General features: G+C 44.3%; 1 long non-coding RNA gene across 1 annotated transcript; it reads right to left on the bottom strand.

The window, feature by feature from the left end:
- Positions 1 to 15,720: 15,720 nt before the first annotated feature.
- LOC140218789 (uncharacterized) lies at positions 15,721 to 18,248 on the bottom strand. Its single transcript, XR_011894976.1, has 2 exons — positions 17,954 to 18,248; positions 15,721 to 16,193 (listed from the first exon to the last, which is right to left on the bottom strand). It is a non-coding gene; the product is annotated as an uncharacterized lncRNA (long non-coding RNA).
- Positions 18,249 to 19,335: the final 1,087 nt, after the last annotated feature.

Below are 19,335 nucleotides of genomic sequence, written 5' to 3'. Positions count from 1 at the left end.
CAGCCAGCGAGCGAACAGGGTACGAGCCACGCAATGGCAATGGGGCTTTTCAGCCTGCCGATCTTCTTCGTCACAATATATATATATATATATATATATATATATATATATATATATATATATATATATATATATATATAATGTGTGTTTATTGGTGTTGATTATCCTATTGATGGAATCTGTAGTATATGTGTCGTAAACGAGTCTACTTTGTTGTACAAGTTCCTTTTTTGTTCGTCGTGCTTGAATAATTTTTTATGTGTAGATATTTTTAGTGTTAACGTTTGCTGTGTGCCAAGTATAAGGGGAGGGGAGGGCTCAGGTTTTTGTAAGGCCTATTTGTCGCTTTTTACCAGGGCTTTCGCGCATCTTCGTGATGCGATCCATTAAATGAATTAAGGAACTCAAATACGTTTCACATTATTGAGAGTTGTTACTCAAAGCATGCGAGATGCAACACAATTAGTCATACTGCAAGTTGTGTACTTCAGCGAAGAGCAATTCCCTCAGATCACCGCAGAACTGCAACAATCTACCTAAAGCAAACGGCGCAAAAGTGTAGTATCAATACGCAGTGCTAAGCAATGGCAGTTAAAAAATAAAATGTGCTCTATAATTTGTCTATATTTGATAAATGGCGCTGACCCTATAGAACTCTAACTGCAGTATATATATATATATATATATATATATATATATCCGTTGGGAGGTGTCCATAAAATCTGGAAGTGTCCATTAAGAGCCGTTTTCTCACGAATCCATCGATCGAAACCTGGAATTAGCCGTATACAATATTTGATAGTCAATCTGGCTTCTGAGCATTGGGGTACATAAAATTTGTGTACAATTACAGTCAACAAAGGGAATGAACAAGAACTTGTTAAATCTTATGACATCAATATAATGGTGCATGTTTATTTTTCAAGCATCAAGACAATTTGCAGACAAGTTCGCTTTTGACAAACAGTAGCGCTGAGTCGACGAGGGCAAACAAGAGGGGTTCACGGTGGTTTGTGAATCAATGGCGGTGGGCTACTGAATGAGATTGAGTAGAAAGTGATTCTAAGTGCTTTACGTTTTGGCGCCCCTGGACTACTCCTGCTCAGCTTTATTTCTTATGAAATTTGACAGGCAGTCAGCTAACTTCGCATTCAGGGGCGAATTTCTTCGCGCAAGCAGCAGTGAGCGGAAGGGAAAATTATATCGTTGCAAGTTATTGCGAGCCGATAGCAAGAGCACAGCTATTATCATCTTCGCCTTGCTGACAAGATGGCACACGCTGTCAGGTATGACTCAGCTGGGTCATCACGTGTCCAAATAACGGTCCTTGACCACGAAACGCTAAATTGCCAGAGTCAGTGTTACATCTGTGGTGAAGATCTCTGAACAAAAGCGCTGAAACGCGTTGACGAAAACTGAAGCAACTTTGGCAGCGTATTCCTGGCAGCAGCGGCCAAATACTTTATGGCGAGGGCAGATTTTTTATCAGTTGTGGTAAACATGCAAATAGGTTTGACAGTGCAGCTGCATTTAGGTAGGGCATTTGCGTTGTCCAGAGAGAGAGAGAGAAAAAAACTTTATTGATGCTATCAAGGGGTTTAGCGGTGAGCCGTCTTGCGCTTGCTGCCTGGCTCTTCAGCACGGATGTGCCCCTATTCCAGGGCTCCACTGAGCCTGGCCACTTCGCACGTGTGCTGCACCATTGCCCTTTGGGCGGTGAGCTCGCTGCTGGTGAGCAGGCCCTCCTATTGCTCCGCACTCGGGTTTTTATGTTTATGGAATGTGTAGTTATGCTTACATTCACATGTTATGTGGTAAAGAGTTGGTATTTCTCCGCACCATGGGCAGGAGTTTCTGTATTGTGTCGGGTACATTTTACTTAGTATGTGTAGATTATAGAAAGTTCCGGTTTGTAGCCTTCTCCAGTCGGCTGCTTCCTGTTGTGTAAGTAGTGTGTGTGGCGGAGGATATTTCATTCTCTGCCCTCTATAGTAGTTTAATATTTCCGCACACGTCGGCTCCACCGTTGTAGGGTTCTCGAGGGGCTCTATCTGTCCAGCTCGGTATGTGATCTCGCGAACTAGACTGTCTGCTCTCACGTTCCCTTCTATCCCGGTATGGGCCGGTATCCAGAAAAGTTTGTGTTTCACTTTATTACCGAGGGTTCCTGCTCCGAGGAGGATTCGCAGGGCCTCTTTACAGACTCTCCCCTGCATGTAATGCCTGCATGCAGCTTTGGAGTCTGTTAATATGGTTAGTGATCTGTTACTTCGGTAGCCTTCGGTCGCTGCAAGCGCTATGGCGACCTCTTCCCCCTCCGCTACCGTGCAATTCCTTATGGTTGCGCAGCTGATTGTCTCTCCCATGTAGTCTACTACAGCCGTAGCTACTCTGTGTGTTCTAGTGTGCTTGTCCCATGGGTATAGCCCTGCATCCGTGTACACCGTGTTTTCCTGTATTGCCAGGTGGCCTTCCACGTAATCTGCCATTGCCTGCCTTCTGGCTGCGTGTAGGTTCGCATCCATGTTGCGTGGAATTGGACTTATTCTGAGGGTTTGTCTGACGTTGTCTGGGATGTCTGCCTCTCGATCTATTGCCCCTTTCGTATCGTATCCTAGTCTCTTTAGGAGCATTCTTCCTGTAGCCGACTGCCAAAGTCTCGCTATTTGTCCGGAAGCCACCCGCAAAATAGCTCGTCGGCGTCCCTCGGAGAAACCGCCCGAATGCGCGCGCCACTTCTCACACGTTCGTCGTCGTCGTTTCATTCGACAGCTTGCTCCGATGCCGTTCATTGCACAAGGAGTCGCGAGCCATTCATTGACAAGACGAAACTATCGCCATCTTCATCATAACGAACTATCATCCGGAATGGTTCGAGCATTATCGTGTCCTTCACAGCTGGCTCCGTTGCCGCTCAATATTCCAGTGTAGAATCATTTCTATTTTGTCGTGGAAAGACGGAGGCCGTGTCAATTTTTCTTTTACTTACGCTGGTATGAACGACTGTTTAGGTAGGTATGAGCCAATGATTGTCTTACGGGACAGACTCATTTATTAAGAGAGCTGGTATATTAGTACGCGTGCACACCTATCCTCACGATGACGCTTGAATCAGGACAATAAATGTCTTCGTACCTGTGTTCAAAATTTTATGTCACTTGTGTGACTTGTGGTAAAATTCGCTGGTCATCCGCTTTCACACAGAAGGCTGGCTCACGATTTGTTTTAGATATTTACTTTTGAAATGGTTGAACGACATAATTATTGGCTTTTTTAGTTCACAGTATACTTCGCTAGCCAGAAGTGCTGTAAATATTGTTGCGTTGCAGAACTCACGGATAAACATATATTTACAATATCAAGAGAGAAAACGGTGCATACCCTGGGCTGGTGCGACAGAGTATCCTCCACACGTCAAATCGTCTTCTTCTGACTGTCACCACCCTAGGTTGGGTCGCAACAGAATTCCGGCCTGTAAAGGCATCGTCTAGACGGTAACTATAAGGGAGGTGAACTCGCAGCAAAGCAAGGCTTCAATCGGGACACATGCATAACATCCATGGGCACACGCGAATCCAGCGGAGCGATCACGTATTTCACATTGCGAAGGATACGTAATATCGTGTAGGGCCCTGTGTAGCGCGGCAGCTGCTTTCTCAGGCTAGCCGACACGGCGACATGGTGTCAACACGAGGACAATGGAGGCTTGAGAAAGTCGAACGTCCCTATCTCGGCTGTCGTACCCGATCTTCTGCTCGGTCTGAGACTCTGTGAGTTGGGAGCCACCGATCTGGCTGCAGTGTGAAGCTCGGCGAAGATGCCTTCAGCATATTAAGCGGGAGTGTTCTTCGAGGAAGGAAGCAGTGTGTACAAGGGCAAAGAAGGGTGGCGGGTGAAGAGAAGGTAAAATATTGAAAAGCCAGCGCTCTCGTGACGGGACGAACTATAGGCGAAGGCCACGAAGGGCATCGTGCTGTCGAAATCACTGTGATCATCCGAAACGTACATAGAAAGCATTTCTTATAACCTGCCCGGAGCCCCTCTGCCCGTCCGTTTGGTTTCGGGTAGTAGGTGGTGGAATGCTTATGCTCGGCTGAACTCGAGTGAACTAGGTCTTCAACTACTCGGGAGAAGAAGATGTGGCCACTCTCAGTAAGGACTAGACGGGGTCCGCCAAGATGGAGGGTGGCGTCATGTAAAAGGAAATCTATCATTTCAGTTGTACAGCTTGTGTTCATAGCTCGCGGGATCGCGAACCGGGTCGCGTAATCAGTCGAGACAACGACCCACTTATTGCCAGATTTCGACGTCGGATAAGGGTCGACAAGATCAAAACTGACACGAAAGAATGGTTTTTAGGGCACATCGATGGGGTGAAGGCTTCCAGTGGGCAGCACACCAAATCTATTGCGGCGCTGACAGAGCGCACAGGCTGCAACGTAGTGGTACACAGAGTGTACAGCGTAGTGGTACAGGCCTGGAAAGTAGAATAAGCGCCTTAGGCGGACATAAGTACGCGAAACGCCGAGGCGGCCTGCAGAAGGGGTGTCATGCAACTGCTCAAGGACTGACTATCCGGAGATGGCGTGGTACAACGAGTAAAAATTTTGTCCTTCAGGGCGTAAGGTGCGACGGTAGAGAATGTCGTCACGGAGCACGAACATACACAGCATGTGCTGCGAATGTCCAGAATTGAGAAGATCGACGATGACACGTAAGCAGTCATAACGTCGTTGTTCAGTGCGGATTTTGTCTTAATCAGAAATGGCCAGGAGGCGCGAGTCGGTGCCATGCGCATCATATTCAGAGCGGCTGACAGGATGGTAGGAGAGGCAGTCGGTGTCATTGTACAATGACCCGACTTGCGTAAAACAACAAATGATTACTCTTGCAGATATAGCGCCCATCTGCCCAATCGTAGAGTGGGGTCATTAAATGAGGAGAACCAGCACAAGACGTGATGATCAGCGACCACGGAAAATGTGCGGCTGTAATAGTAGGGGCGGAATTTTGCAACTGTCCAAGCTAACGCCAGGCACACCCATTCGGCAATTGGAAAATTCCCATCGGCACGTGACAGGAGACAGTTATGTAGTCACGCATTCTGCGTTATGCAAGCATTGAAAAAGAACAGCCCCAATTCAATGGCTACTGGCATTTGTGTGACGCTCAGTGGCGGCAGCTCGCTCGTAATGATTCAGAATGGGGGAGCCGTGAGAAAGCGTAGGACGGCGGAGAAGGCTTCGATTTGAGCAATGCCCCATGTGAAAGCAACGTCCTTCTTAAGTAGGTGAGTGGGCGAATGGTTTCGGCAAAATTCTTGATAAAACGACGGAAATACGAGTATAGCCCAACAAAGCTTCTTATTTCTGTGGCGGAAGATGGAACAGGAAAGTTCTGGACAGCGCGAATCTTGTCAGGGTCGGGTCGAATGCCAGCGGCACTGACGAGGTGGCCACGAAAGATTATTTAATGAAGTCTGATGTGGCATTTGGATGAGTTCAATTACAGGATGATGGCTCGAAAAACAGTAAGAATAGTCGATAAGCACGTTTTTTCGTTTTTCATTCGGAGGTTTTTTCGGAGGTTGCCGGGGCATTAAAAAGACCGAACGGCGTAAAGCTGAATTGGTAGAGGCCATCAGGTGTTACGAAGGTAGTTTTCTTACCATTCATGTCATCTACAGTGACTTTCCAATAGCCTGATCGGAGCTCTATGGATGAAAAATTGTTGGCTGCGTGGAAGCAGTTCAAGGCCTCGTCCACACGAGGCAAGGGGTAGACATCCTTGCGTTTGGTTTTGCTGAGGTGTCTGATCCATATAACATCGCCAACTGCCGTCCTTGTTGACAGGAGAACAGGGGACTCGCACGGACGTGCAGTCGGTGAACATTTTGACTCGACAACGTCGCTACTTCTTACCGACTTCTCGTTGTATCACTTGCTCAGCATGTGAAACACGGCAGGGCCGGCCACCATTATCTGGGCTAGAGGGCGGCTGTCACGGTCAAAAATATGGCGGTCAATTATCATGCGATGCATCACCATTCGTCTTAGAGTCACGGGTCCGCTGGAAGGCATCCGTTGGTCCTCTTTACTGCGTAGAACTGTTTAGGTAACTGAGCTGCAAGAAGGTCACAGGAATGAGCATTTTGCTGTGAGGGTTTACAGACGACGACTTGAGCGTGCTGCCGATGGGTTTGCAGTACGAAATGTCTTGTCAAATGTTGCGGCTTCAGCTTTGCGCGGCAGCGCGAAGGCGTTTTCCTTGCGGGAATTCAAGAACGAGCATTCTGGTACACGGAAGACAATAGGCCAGCACTTTGAAGTAGGGCAGAGGAATGACCGTTTTGCTTTTGGTGGTATTGCGCGTCAAAGTGTACCAGTGTTTTTTGAAATTATTCCGTGATTCGTGTGAAAACACATCTGGAAGCGCAGGTAATATGCCCTTGGAAGCTATGCGCATTAAAATAGCTATGAATTCAGTGTGCGCGTCCATTGTTAGTGTTGTGAAGACACGACTCGGGATTTACTGGGAGTAGCAAATTGCGGTTTTGTTGATTTCGAGAGAACATTTGAGATTATTCAAGCCCGTTGGAAAGGCGAATTATTTGTGACTAACAATGCTGGTAATCCAGCGCCATGTACATGCGCATTTGAGACCTGCACCCCTATCGTAATCATGTCACGCTATGTAGCTTTAAACGCGACTGGCACGTTGCTGTGGGTTAGCATTTAGTTGTAGCTACAGCGCGAGTGTTCGCTATGCTAATGAAGCGCGGAGTAAAACAAGATGCGACCGTGATTCGTGTCCTTCTTGGCAGATCGTCAGCCTGTTTCACCACGCAGTAAAATGCTCGCGTTTGTATAGTGTACAATGCATTTCGTCGTTGTGATACGCTCCACAGATACTTTTGCGCTAGCCGTGAAGCGGAAACTAACTTTCTAGAAGCTATCTGGGGAACTTCATTGTATGCACAGCATGGAAAGACAGCGTCTACGTGTATACACCCATTTTGCCGTCTATGGGAATTTATTTTCGCCGCATGTAGCACATCTCGCAGTCTAAACGTACATTGAGTGAGTGCTTTTTTTTATGGGGAATAAACTTCACTAACGATAACGTCTTTAATGCGGTAATTCGTGATGCAATGGAGCGTTGGAGACCGACTGCATGTATGGATCGACAGAAACATTATTAGAGGTACCTTCACTTGTCGACAATTATGGCAGGGAAGAAACTGTAGCATGCTTGGTAAGGTGCTCACTAAAGCGTGTAGGGCTAGACTGGGTCAGATTGTAATTGTTTATTTAAAGCCTACAATTGGCAACATCGGAATGTTACGGCTTTAATTCAAAAGAAAATCAGTGACTCTGCGAAAATTCAGAATGTCGGAGCACTTGTATGTCTAGTAAACCTCGTAGATATTTCAGGCGTCTCGAATTGACCGCAGCCGATATATGTCGGAACATGTCACTCTACTTTGTACCAAGCTGATCATCTTCATACATTATATTTGTGTTGGCGCTTCAATATACAAAAAAAAAAACAATGTTCTAAAGCAATACTAGGCACAGTTGTCTGGATATGGTACGTGCTACAGTATTTATGGGCTTTAGCTTGTGTATTTGACTTCTCGGCGTACACCGGAGAGCCTTCAGACACAAGCCGCAATGTGCAGTGGCCCTCCACAAACTGTAATGTTCACGGGTTTAAGAGCTCTTGCTAGCAATTGATTTTGACCATAAACTGCTGACATGACATGTGCTTATCCTTGTATTCCCTTCTAGCTACCCGCTCGAACTCAAGAGCTGTCATTTCTGGTAGCAATATAAGTCTTTAAACTTTGTTTTTCGAAAATCTCAGAAACAGCTGTTGCTCATTCCATAGACCATTAGCCGGCTTATCACATCTGGGGATTGCGAAACAGTCTAATGTGCCCTCCATCATTTGCACTGGCAGGCTGCTTTCTACATTTATAGAGAGACTTACACGTTACTACTACCCTCTGGCGAAGCAGCCATTTTGTAATTGGTTACATTTCATCGGTTAAAGTAAGTAGTAGTAACTAATACACTTCCGCGGCCGTGGAATTAGTTGCCGCAGTGAAGCTGTCAATTTCGTTCCTTGCAGATATAAGGTAAGCAAGAATCAATGTTGGGGACCAAGAACCAATTTTTCTAAACCTAAGAAAGCAAAAGCCCTGTATTCATTGTCGGAAGAGATCTGTGCTTATTTCTCTCATGGAAGATTACACTATCCGCTGACCGTAGCCCCATAAACGACATAAACGCTGATATGACTCCTCACCCAACTGCTCCTGCGCATTCTGTGAAAAGCGACAGGCTGTGGCGCCCTTGCGCGTATGAACCTCCCTCCCTTTATCGTAATAGAAGTTAATCCCCTCTCTCTGGTAATGGTAAGCTGCGTAAGCAAGCCTGTTTCGCTGAATTTGTTTTGAAGACATCTTCACTAGACGCTTTGTGCATTCCATCGATCGGGCAACACTACGAAGGGCTTCAAAGCCTGTAGCTATTTTTCGCGGGTAGTATGCGTATTTACGAGAGCGCTATACGAGAAGCACTGGAAGAAAAAACACAAAAGATTCGCTCTATTTTTGGAGCAGAACGTGAGCGCCTGGCTACAAAAAAAAAATGGCGCCGAAGTTGCATTGCATTGTTTGGAGAATGCGGACGCGTCTGAGTACTTCAGGAAATCCGGACTGTGACTTGATTACTTCACATTACTTTCCCAAATAGGGTTGTCTCCATTCGCCAGTCTCCTGCTCAGAGTTGCAGACTAGTACAAGGCGATTTCAACAAGCGCGTCCCTTTTTATGAAAAATGGGGTACTCTGTGAGGAAAACGAGGGTAAATTGCGCAGCTAGTGGGCGCGGCTTCCTTTGTAAAAAATGAATTGAAAAAAAAATTAATTCGCCGTTTAGAATGAGATATCCGCATAACTAGCTCACTTATATGGCAAAATTATTATTATTACAATGTTACATGCAAAACAAAACATGTACATCTTCAATCTGCTAGTTAACCACCACAACAAAAACTGAAGAGGGTAAATATTGCAGTTGTTGCAGCGGCAGAGTACGCAGATAAGGCTCGCAGCATAAAAAAGTATTTGTAGCATATTACCTATAAACAAATCCAAATGCTAGAGAAGTGCACTACGGTAGCTAGATGGGCGAGTCGGTACATTTGCATTAATAATTACAGGGCGCAATAAAACACGGCCAAAGAGAGACGACTCGCGAGAGCTAGCGTTTCGTCTCTCTTCTTTGTACGTGTTGTCAGTGTGCGCTATAAGTAGTGACAATAACAAAGAACTGTACATCATAAGCACGAGATAGCTTACCTAAAGGCTTTGCAAATTAATTTTTCTTTAGTTTGCCGTTAGCCTGGGAAGTGACAGTACGTTGTGTGAATTTTCCTAGGGCGCCGGAATTTCGACATTGCTGACGTTCGTCGGTCAGCTATTCTTGGTGTGGCAGAGATTACGCGGTGGAGTAAGGTCACCCCAAATGGAAGTCACGCTTGACTCCTGCCCTGCAAATGTCACCCACTACAAAAACAGCTCAATTGTGATGTCCAATTACAGGTATGTCTAAGCCGCTGGAATTTTCTCTTAATCGTTTAAAAACATCCTACCGATCTCATCGATGTTTGAGTATAGTACCACCAGATGCCTATTACCTTTTCTGCATTTAAAAACCCATAATTGGTCACTATATTGCTTAAAGAAGATAACTTCACAGAAGTGTTACATCTGTCCTAATGAGACAGGACACATTTCAGAGGCACGGTGATGACTAAACATCACGAGACGCGAAAGCCGTCAGTTGGTGGACCAAATTTTTTCAATGATAGCTTTCTCTTCATAAAGAAATAAGTATTCCGACATGATAGATATTAGCAAGCGCCCTTCTTGCGCGATAAGCAACTGCAGCAGTAATTGACTGTGGATTTTGATTTTTTCTGTAGATGACCAACATGGTATGACATGAAGCTTTGAACAACCAGTCTGAAAGCGCAAGCTTTAAGTCCAGTTCTACTTATAGTTAAAATCCTTGTTTAAGTAAAAATATCTATTTTGATTGCCCTTCAATAATCTGAATAACAACCGCTGTTATTGTGAGCTTACTCAACTTTAAAAAAGAAAAGACAAATACCAAGTTTTTGGAATCAAAGCGCGAATACAAATAATTCATAAGGCAAGATCACTTTATAATTGTTTGTGATTAGTGTTGCTACAGTAGGTACAAAAGTTATGGAACGCTTTAAACTCAAACCTTTCGTAAAATATTTCATAATTTAGACTTCCTGTAGGTTACCTGAAAGCAGCCAGAAACCACAGAATATAGGAAGAAAACCGCTAAGTTCGCATCACTGTCACACGATGATAATTAGGCACTACATGAGTTTTCCCAATGTCTCCTAATACTCTAATAACATTGCTCTTCTACCGAGAACAAAATTATGTCTTCAAAATTAATCCATCTGTAGGGCAAATGCTACTTCTAGAAAGAAAATTTTAATTTACAGCAAGCACTGAATTTTGTGTAGACTCCGAAGAGTCGCTCCCAAGTTAAACTTTTTTTTTGCTTTTCTTGCACAGGTTGCAGAATGATGGAAACCTTTTTCTCGTGTCTCCTTTATGGGGCAGTTTCATCGGTTCTCTTTCTACGGTCCTGCTAGGAGTGCTCGCAAGTCTGGTCACTGGTATGTGCAGAGTCCTCATTTAGGAGCGTCTGGCTGCGCAGATAATTTGCTACCAGCATTTATCTTAGCACTTATAACCGCAGCATTGTGATGACACAATTTCAACTTTGTTTTCAGTTCAAGCAAACATTCCCTAATCAGTTCTTATGTTGGTGGGAAGATGGTCTTTTCATTTAGTACATGGCTGCTATATTCTCAGGGGTTGGTTATATATTTAATGTCTTGAGTGGAGAGACAGGAGGTGTTGATAAGAGATGGAGAGCCTTTTTTTGCATGTGTATGAAAGGACAGCGAGAGTGTGCTGACATTTTAGTGCCTTTTATCATTTTCTCGCTTAATACCCGAGATTGCATTAAACTTCGCTTTTGATGTAGGTGAGACAGGTAGCGCTTTGAAGCGCGTCAGGGCATGTGATTACCTTGCGAGCTCTCAATAAAAGGTCGCTCCCTCCTCCCACTTTTATGTTGCCAGCTTGACTGAATTAGGCCTAATCGATGGGCCAAAAAATTTATTTTAAAGCGACATCGCTAATGGATTTCAAGGGCCTTTTAGAAATCATTTGACGTCCTTCGAATATTGTAAATCATGACGATTGCTGCCTAACCAGAAGAGCCATGGGCATCCGTTCCATACAGTAAATTTCTAAACAATGTATTTCTGCATACTCAGACCTTCTGCGTGAAAAGCGATGAATGAAATCATAGTGAATGCATATACCCTAATTCGTTTTATGCATGTGTATGAGTGATTTCAGTTCGCTGATTGTGCGTTCCACATGTAGTTTGTGCTTTCCACTACAGGTGACATCACAGGTAATTAACGAGAAGAAAGGGGGTTAACCGATTGGCCCGAATTTTATTAATCATATAAGAAAGGCCCGAGGGGCCCGATTTTCGTGCCCCTCGGTTAGCCCCCTTCTCCTCGTTTATTGCATAACGAGGGTCTCGAATCCGGCAACATTGATGTCTTCAGGTAGCATGTGTGGGTTTATTGACCAGTTGCTTTCACCCAAAAAGATCACGTTCTCGTGACGCCTGCGGCAAAAAGGACGTTCCAACTCCGCGCCAAGGTCTCTAAGTGGTGGCGCTGGCTAACACTCCCAGGGCTCTACGAGGACACGTAAATACCCAAGTGGATGGGAAAACAGCGCCGCGGTAGCTCAATTGGTAGAGTATGGCACGTGAAATTCGAAGGTTGTCGGTTCGGTTCCCACCTGCAGCAAGTTGGTTTCTCATCCACCTTAAGTTACATTCATTTCTCGTTTCTTTATTTCATTTATTAAGCACAAGTAATTTCCCCTATGTTGTCCTTGGTGTCAGTGTTTGTTGGGTTCTTATGATATCACAGGTAATTGTGATAAAGGTTTTTGGACCAGTTCCACATGTTGCCCTGCATGTAAGGTGTGATTATGTAAAAGTTAAATGCTGGTGTATTCCTGAGAACCGCACGAACATCGCCGGTTATACTGAAGGTCCTCGTTAGTTACTACCATTTCCTTACGCACAAACATTTGAAAGAACCTTCTTTCGGCAGTGTGTCCCACCAAGTAACCATTCCAAGAATTTGGCTATTCTTTTCTGGCATTGTTTATTTGAAAGGTTTTCTTTGTGTGAATTTAAAACGCCTGTAAAATGAGCAAACTTTGGCGAATATTTTAATGTAGCAACACGTCTTCTCGCGCTCGGCATGTCCAGGGCATGTTTATAAAAGTGACGGCGTGTGCATGTTTTCAATGTTGGAGCCCAACGGGGTCGTTTTGTTACCGGTTTATCACTAGTATTATTGCCGGTATAAGTACTAGTTAGCGAAGTTTATATAAAGCCAACTTTACTCCAAACACATGTCCTTGTTCACAGTATCCTTACCTGCACTTTTAGCTGCATCATGGGTCGCTGTTCTTCATCAAAGCGTGCTGAACTATCTTGTTAAAACATTAGGCTTATCTCCTAATCAAACCACAGGAGCTGTGACATAACCGCGGAGAGGTGAAATTGTTTTACTGTTTACTCGCTCATTGGTCTAATCTTTTAAAGGAAAGCCACGTATTATTCGTGCTTGAGCACAATTTATTAAGATGACTGCTTCCTTGGTTGTCGACTAGATTGAACTGTACCATACCATATAATGTACCATTCCGTGGCTAGCTGCATTCCCCTACAAAAAAAATTATTGAGAATGCATTGAAATATTGTTGGTCAATGTTGAGTTCTTTATTGAGGAATTGTTGAGTTTGTTGGAGAATTGTTGGGCTGATTGTTGAGTGGTCTTGAATATTGGCCACTGAAATTTAATTGAAACACCATTGGGTACTCCAATGTTGAATAATTGTTAAGTTACCACTGAAAGTCCGTTGTGCTTAGACGGCCCGTTGTGTTGGTTTTGTTGAATGGTTGTTGAGTTACCATTGATTCTGCGTTGAACTGACGTTGTGGTAGTTCTGTTGGCCTGTTCTTGAGTTATTATTGCCACAGCACTGAAAATCACATTGTGTCGCAGTTGAGATGGCATGAGATTTTAGAAGACGCCATTGAAATATGATTGGCGTTTCATTGGGCTAGTGGATTTTTATTCATATATTGAAATTGCTTTGCTGTTCACACTTGCCTACCCCGGTGCCTGCTCTTAACTTTCCCAAACACAAGCAAAATCAAAGGAGAGACTGATCAACTTGACACTAAAAATGCGTGCACATGAAACATTATTACAGTACATAAGGCACCACTACATCGAACCTGGAGACACAGGCTTGTACCTACAGCACTCTAGCAGTGCAAATACATCTGAAAAACCTATACATATGAATTCAATCAAAACCATCATTGTGGTCTTCACTTTCGACTTAAGTTTATGACTAGAAGGCAAAGCGACTCAAAAGGCAGGGCTTAAGCATACCCTTGTAACAACCAACTTTGAACACATGAACACTTGAAGCTGCTTGTGTGTGAATACACAAAAGACATCTGAATATGTTACATTAAAATGTTTCGCACACTAACACATAACAGGAAGAGCTATGGCTGACTGTGAGAAGGCAAAATGACAGACTTGAAACAAATGACTTCACGTAAATATATACAAGCTTTAGCACACGTCTTTCACCGCGATTAAAATTTAATGAAGTACCAAAGTAGACTTGCCTGAGCTTTGTCTTCGAGATATATATATTTTCATGTTGCCCAATTATTTTATAAAATACCATCATTCAACTTAGCTATTATTTGACGAGACATCATTTAGAAAGTTATCGGGCATGGTGGACACCTGAATCATGCTTCTGACAAGCCAGGATTGCTTTCTTCAGAAATAAACTTGTAAAACTTTTGTGTAATGAATGTAGCTTATCTGGCACAAGTCAAGAACAAACAGTACACCATTTGAGTATGTTAATTTGGGGTACAGAAGAGTTTGTTGGTGGCATTTACTCAATTTAGTGAGCTCGTTTTCAGGTAATTTTTCTGGACTTGCACAAAGCTAATTAGAGCACGTTTTGGGGCATTGTTCCCTATACCGAGCAACTAAGTGGTACCTCAGTAAATAAAGAGATAAGGCAAGGCTTGAACCTTGAACGATAAGAGAAAAAATAATTTAGCACAAAAAATTGGTAGTAACTCACGGCTAACACAATTACAAACAGCCAAATAAATGGTCACCTGCACTTTGAGTATCAAGTACCCCAGAAAGAGTCATAAAGGATGAGAAAAGGTTCCAATGACTCGACAGCCCGATTGGTGAGACAGTGAAAAACGCAAATAAATGCATATACGAAGCACCAATTACCTCAATTTGGCAGGTAAATTGTTATTAATAAAGCACCAGAATTTTCCTGCATAAAAGACATAAAGGTTGCATAAAAATAGGGACAAAGCAGTAACTGAAAGACGGAGGGAGCTACAGCACCCGTGTTGAAAAAAATTACAAGTGATATATATGCATATTTAGGCTCACAATTTTCGCTCCAACGTATAATAGAAGAATGCATGCACTTAGAGCATAAAAGAAGGTTCATGTGCCTGGAGAATGCAGCACAGTACAAAGAAGCGTCATGAGAACCGAAAACGTAGATCTTACTACGAATGCTTGCGAACTACAATCAGGCATGTGTCATGTCATGCCTTGAATGAATGAAATTTATAAATCTTACACACAAAGGAAGTTACCATCACTCTTACTGGCTTCCTCAGGGGACTCCTTGAAGTTGAACGAGAAAAATGTACTCAGTGTTAAAAACAAAGAGAAGATAAGACCCTGTAGCGTTCTTCCTGAAATAAACAGCGCAAATAACTTCATGTATCAATTCTATGGACACTTTGCCAAATCGGTGTACATTTATATTTGACTACCACCCAAACAGAGACGAGCAGGATGAATTAAGGTACGAACACACATGAACGCTGACTCATCTATGAGTTTATTCGTGAAGACAAAGATTTTAAACACACTGGCCAACTTCACAAAGAAAAAGTCATGGATGCACATCAGAAACAGCCCGGCACAACAAAAAAGGACCGAAATATGTCCTGTAGAATAAACATGTGCGTCAAAAACTAACAAAAACATGAAAACTGAAAGGTTTGTCCTGTAAGTGATATTAACGAGAAGTACTGCAGCAACTCTTTCCCACTAAGGGACACAGAAATCTTGCTTATGAATATTTCCTCGTGATCAATAAATAATGCTTCCATAAGTCCTCTTGTGTTCTGGTCTTTGTGATGAAAGAATCGTTCTTTCAGCTCTATACCTTAACACCAGAGGAGTTCCAGAAGCAATATTTATTAATCACAAACGAAACAAATGCACAACCAAGTTATCTGTTGCCCTTAGTGGGAAAAAGTTGCAGTTCTCAAAGCAGTATTTCTCGTTGGGTAGTATCACTTATCAGACAAATCTTTCGCTTTTTGGAAAGATTTGACCGATAGTTCTGGTTTTTGACGCACGTTTATTCTACATGACATGGCTTTTTCATATTCTTTTTTCTTGTCGCACGTGGCTGTTTCTGCCACGCATGCACGGATTTTTACCTTTGTCAAGTTGACCAGTGTGTTTAATATCTCTGTCATCAAAAGTAAACTTTTAGTAGAGCTTGCGCTCGTGTGTGCTCCTACCTATTTCGTCGTCCGTCGTCCGCCTCTGTTCGTGCTGCTGTTTACAGTACGCACGTATCACTTGGTTAGGCTGGTAAACATTCTCACAAACAAAAGTAAATGCCTCCCCTCAAAAGGTAGCCCATCATTCACTACTAAACGCCAGAGCAAATCGAAAGTAACCCTTCACGGCGTCCATGCGGCAGCTAGTACACCACAGAGCAGCACAAAAATAGTTGAAAATGCCACTTGATGGAGAGTGGCAACAGAGGTGCGAGCTTGCTAGTGAATCAGCCACATATCAACGGGTGTCTCTTCGATGACACCAAGGTGCTTTTGGCGTAGAACACTTTAGCACCTGGGAATTTGCTGCATGCGTAACCTGCGAGAAGTTAATGTCGACAGAAAAAAAGATTACGAGGATTAATAATCTGCCACACACTGCACATAACTACGCACGAAATAGAAGTACACACTAGACTGGCAAGTAAAAATTTGCGACTCTTTACGAGTGCCGTCCAGAAAAGGTAGAAACGGGTTGCTACGGTAAATGTTAGCTAAAACACGCACATCGATGTTTGACAGCGGGGAAAAATATTCCCGGCTCTCTCGCAGAACCAAACACCACGCGACAGTGCATGGCCGATACCAAGCAGATATCGAATCTTTGGGTAGAAGTCCAGCAGAACGAATGACCTAAAGATACGGTGAGAGCGATGCGAGCGTGAGCGTGCCTGTACGAGTGAGAACATGTACCGCTTCTTTGAAGCTAGCCGCTCCGGCGTGGCTCCGATCATCCCGCGCGATTTGTGTGCAGAACGTCGCGTACACGCCCTTGCGCGTTTTGCGCGGTAGCGTCCGCGCAGTGAGCTAGCTTCATGCACGCGTCATTCTTCACCGCGCAAACGGTGCTCGAGTGCGACGCTTAGCTCGGGGCGGCAACGCGCCGATTGGCGCTCCTTTCGCTTCTGGAAGCAACGCACGTTCGGATCGGTCCAACTCAAAGAGGCAGCAGAGAACGATGGTATGTTTCGGTTATCGCCTATTAAAATTGTACAGTACGCCTTCAACGGCAACCCGCCACGCTAGATAAAGATGCTTACTGCGGTAGTTTTGGCGGTGATAGGCAATAAGGTGAGCCCGTCGGCGGCTGTGTTCTTTGCCGACGTCGTCACCACACCTCTGTACATTTGCGCTGCGTATCCGTGTACAGTCAGCGCGTGGAAGCTCTGACTAATTGGTTGGCCGTTCTCCGCAAATCCCAAAGAGGCGAAATATATTTCGCGGTGCGCCGCATCATTAGCCGCAACCTAAATCGAGGCGCGCTTAACCGCTACGGCTCAAAAGGTGATCACACTAACCGTATGGTATACGATGAGCCACTACGGAAAAAAAAATAATTCAGATTTTCCACGTGCCAAACCAACGATCTGATTATGAGGCACGTCGTAGTTGGGGACCGCGTAATAATTTTGACTTCCTCGAAATTTTTACGTGCATACAATGCACAATGCACGAGCGTTTTTGCATTCCGCTCCTTTGGAATGCGGCCGATTCAGAAATCGTATCAACGACCTCCAGCCCCAAATTGCCACGGCAGCCGCCATAGTTACGAAATGCGTAAGCGTGAAGTGCAACACTGCCTTCCGGTACGAGTGTGGTACAAGCGTAGCACAGCTGCACACCTGCTGCACAATTATTTGTCGCGGTTCTCCTAAGCTCGTAGTGCCCGCCGAAATACATTGAAAGGTAGTGCACCTCACGTATCGGAACACGAGAACAAGCGCTTAGACGGCCCACGTGAGCCCCCACGAAAGATGACGTGGCCACTGTACAAAATTATCACTGCGCAGACAAGCTGATCCTTACGTTCCAATTGTGTTCTCTCATACAAATTACGGAAACGTTATTAGACAGGAACAAATGAAGCAATTCAATTTTACGCACCTGGGGCGCCGCTGCCTCATCGCCTACCATTGTTTCAAATGATAGTGACGGCGGCATGGAGCGTTAGTATCGCTCGCTTTCGCTCCGGGGCACTAGGTTTGCTTGAAGAAAGTGAACGGTGTGCTTCACATCTAACGCTCGTCAATGTCCAAATAGAAAGAAAGGCTACGTGCCCAAGAAAACGAGATTACTTACTTATCTTCAGAAGTGCGGCTGCGACTGTTTCGGGGTGCCTTCTCTCCAACAGGCATCATGACCTCTGCCGCGCAACTCATCAAAACAACCAGGCTCGCACATCAGTAGAAGACTAGTAGCTGGGTGAGCCAACCACTTCAACGGATAAACTTCCCACTTATCGTCGTTAAAGCATTTCACTAAAATGTGTGTCATGATGTCCGAAAAGAAAAAAAATACTTTCATCAAAGAACACGAGGCGTGGGTCACCACACAATTGCAACCGAATAACTGAGTCCGAAAGCCGTTCACAGCTTCACTATCGTATTCAGTTATAAAAACCTTTCAAACACAAAATAACGGCACTTAAAAACCGCTAAATAATTAGCAATAATTTTTCATCAGCTAACCTTCATAAATTTTTAAGAACAACCTATTTTGTAGCGTAAACAATAAATACTACGACCAAAAAATGCGACTACGAAACTAGCAGTAACCATGTGTACTGTTGCAAAAGTGTGCGCAAAACGAAGCTTGATGGCACCCGCTTGCGCGCACATATACACGCCCGAACGCTACCTTGACGTTTGTCGCGCCATCTAAAAATAAACGTTACTACTAGTTTTGCTATTTTTACGAAAGTAACGCTACTAGAATAGTTTATAACACCTTTGCAGAAGACGAGGTGACAAGTAAGGTATGATAAGGGTCCCTTAACTCTATTTCTTTCATTTCCCTTTGGTGTTCTTAACTGAACATACGAGACCTGCAGGCTTGGGACAAGAAAAGACGACAGTTCGGCGGCGCTCAAATAAATCGCGTGCTTCATGCAAGGCGAGAGACAGGAGCAGCCGCAGATACAGCGATTAGCTGTGATACTGTTGCGGCTGTTGCTGAATCCGAAGCTCTTTGAAGTCAATGGTTATAGCGGCTGCGCCCTGCGATCTCAAAGCGCGTTCGTTCTTTGATCTCTAGTACCACGGACATTGGATAAAAAACTGTATTAGCTTCACGGATAGAGGGTACGTCGCAGGAAATTCGAAGACCTCACCCGTGTATGTTTGTAGCGTGTGCGCGCTTGCATCCTACGGTTCCCACAGCGCGTCCGATGCTCGAAGGTAGCGTCGTCGCCTGTCTTATCGCCGGCCGCGCTGCCGCCGTGTCTATTTTTGGGGAACTCCACGTGCGCATAGTTACCGTGTTTGCAAGTGAGTTTCGCATTCTTCTGCTCTCCAAAACGTACTCTTTTCGGATTGTACCAATGGTTATGTCATCTAGTGTGTGTTACAACGACGATGGCATTTGTACACCGGCGAAGAAATAAATCGTTATGAACTTGGGCGGTCATGAATCTAGTCTAACGTTGCAGTTTTTACGTAGCGAAAATGGCTACGAAAGTGGGG

Source organism: Dermacentor andersoni, chromosome 6 (genome assembly GCF_023375885.2).
Source record: "Dermacentor andersoni chromosome 6, qqDerAnde1_hic_scaffold, whole genome shotgun sequence".
NCBI classification, from domain to species: Eukaryota; Metazoa; Arthropoda; class Arachnida; order Ixodida; family Ixodidae; genus Dermacentor; species Dermacentor andersoni.
Note: the sequence above shows the minus strand (reverse complement) of the source record. Positions and strands in the feature narration are given on the sequence as shown.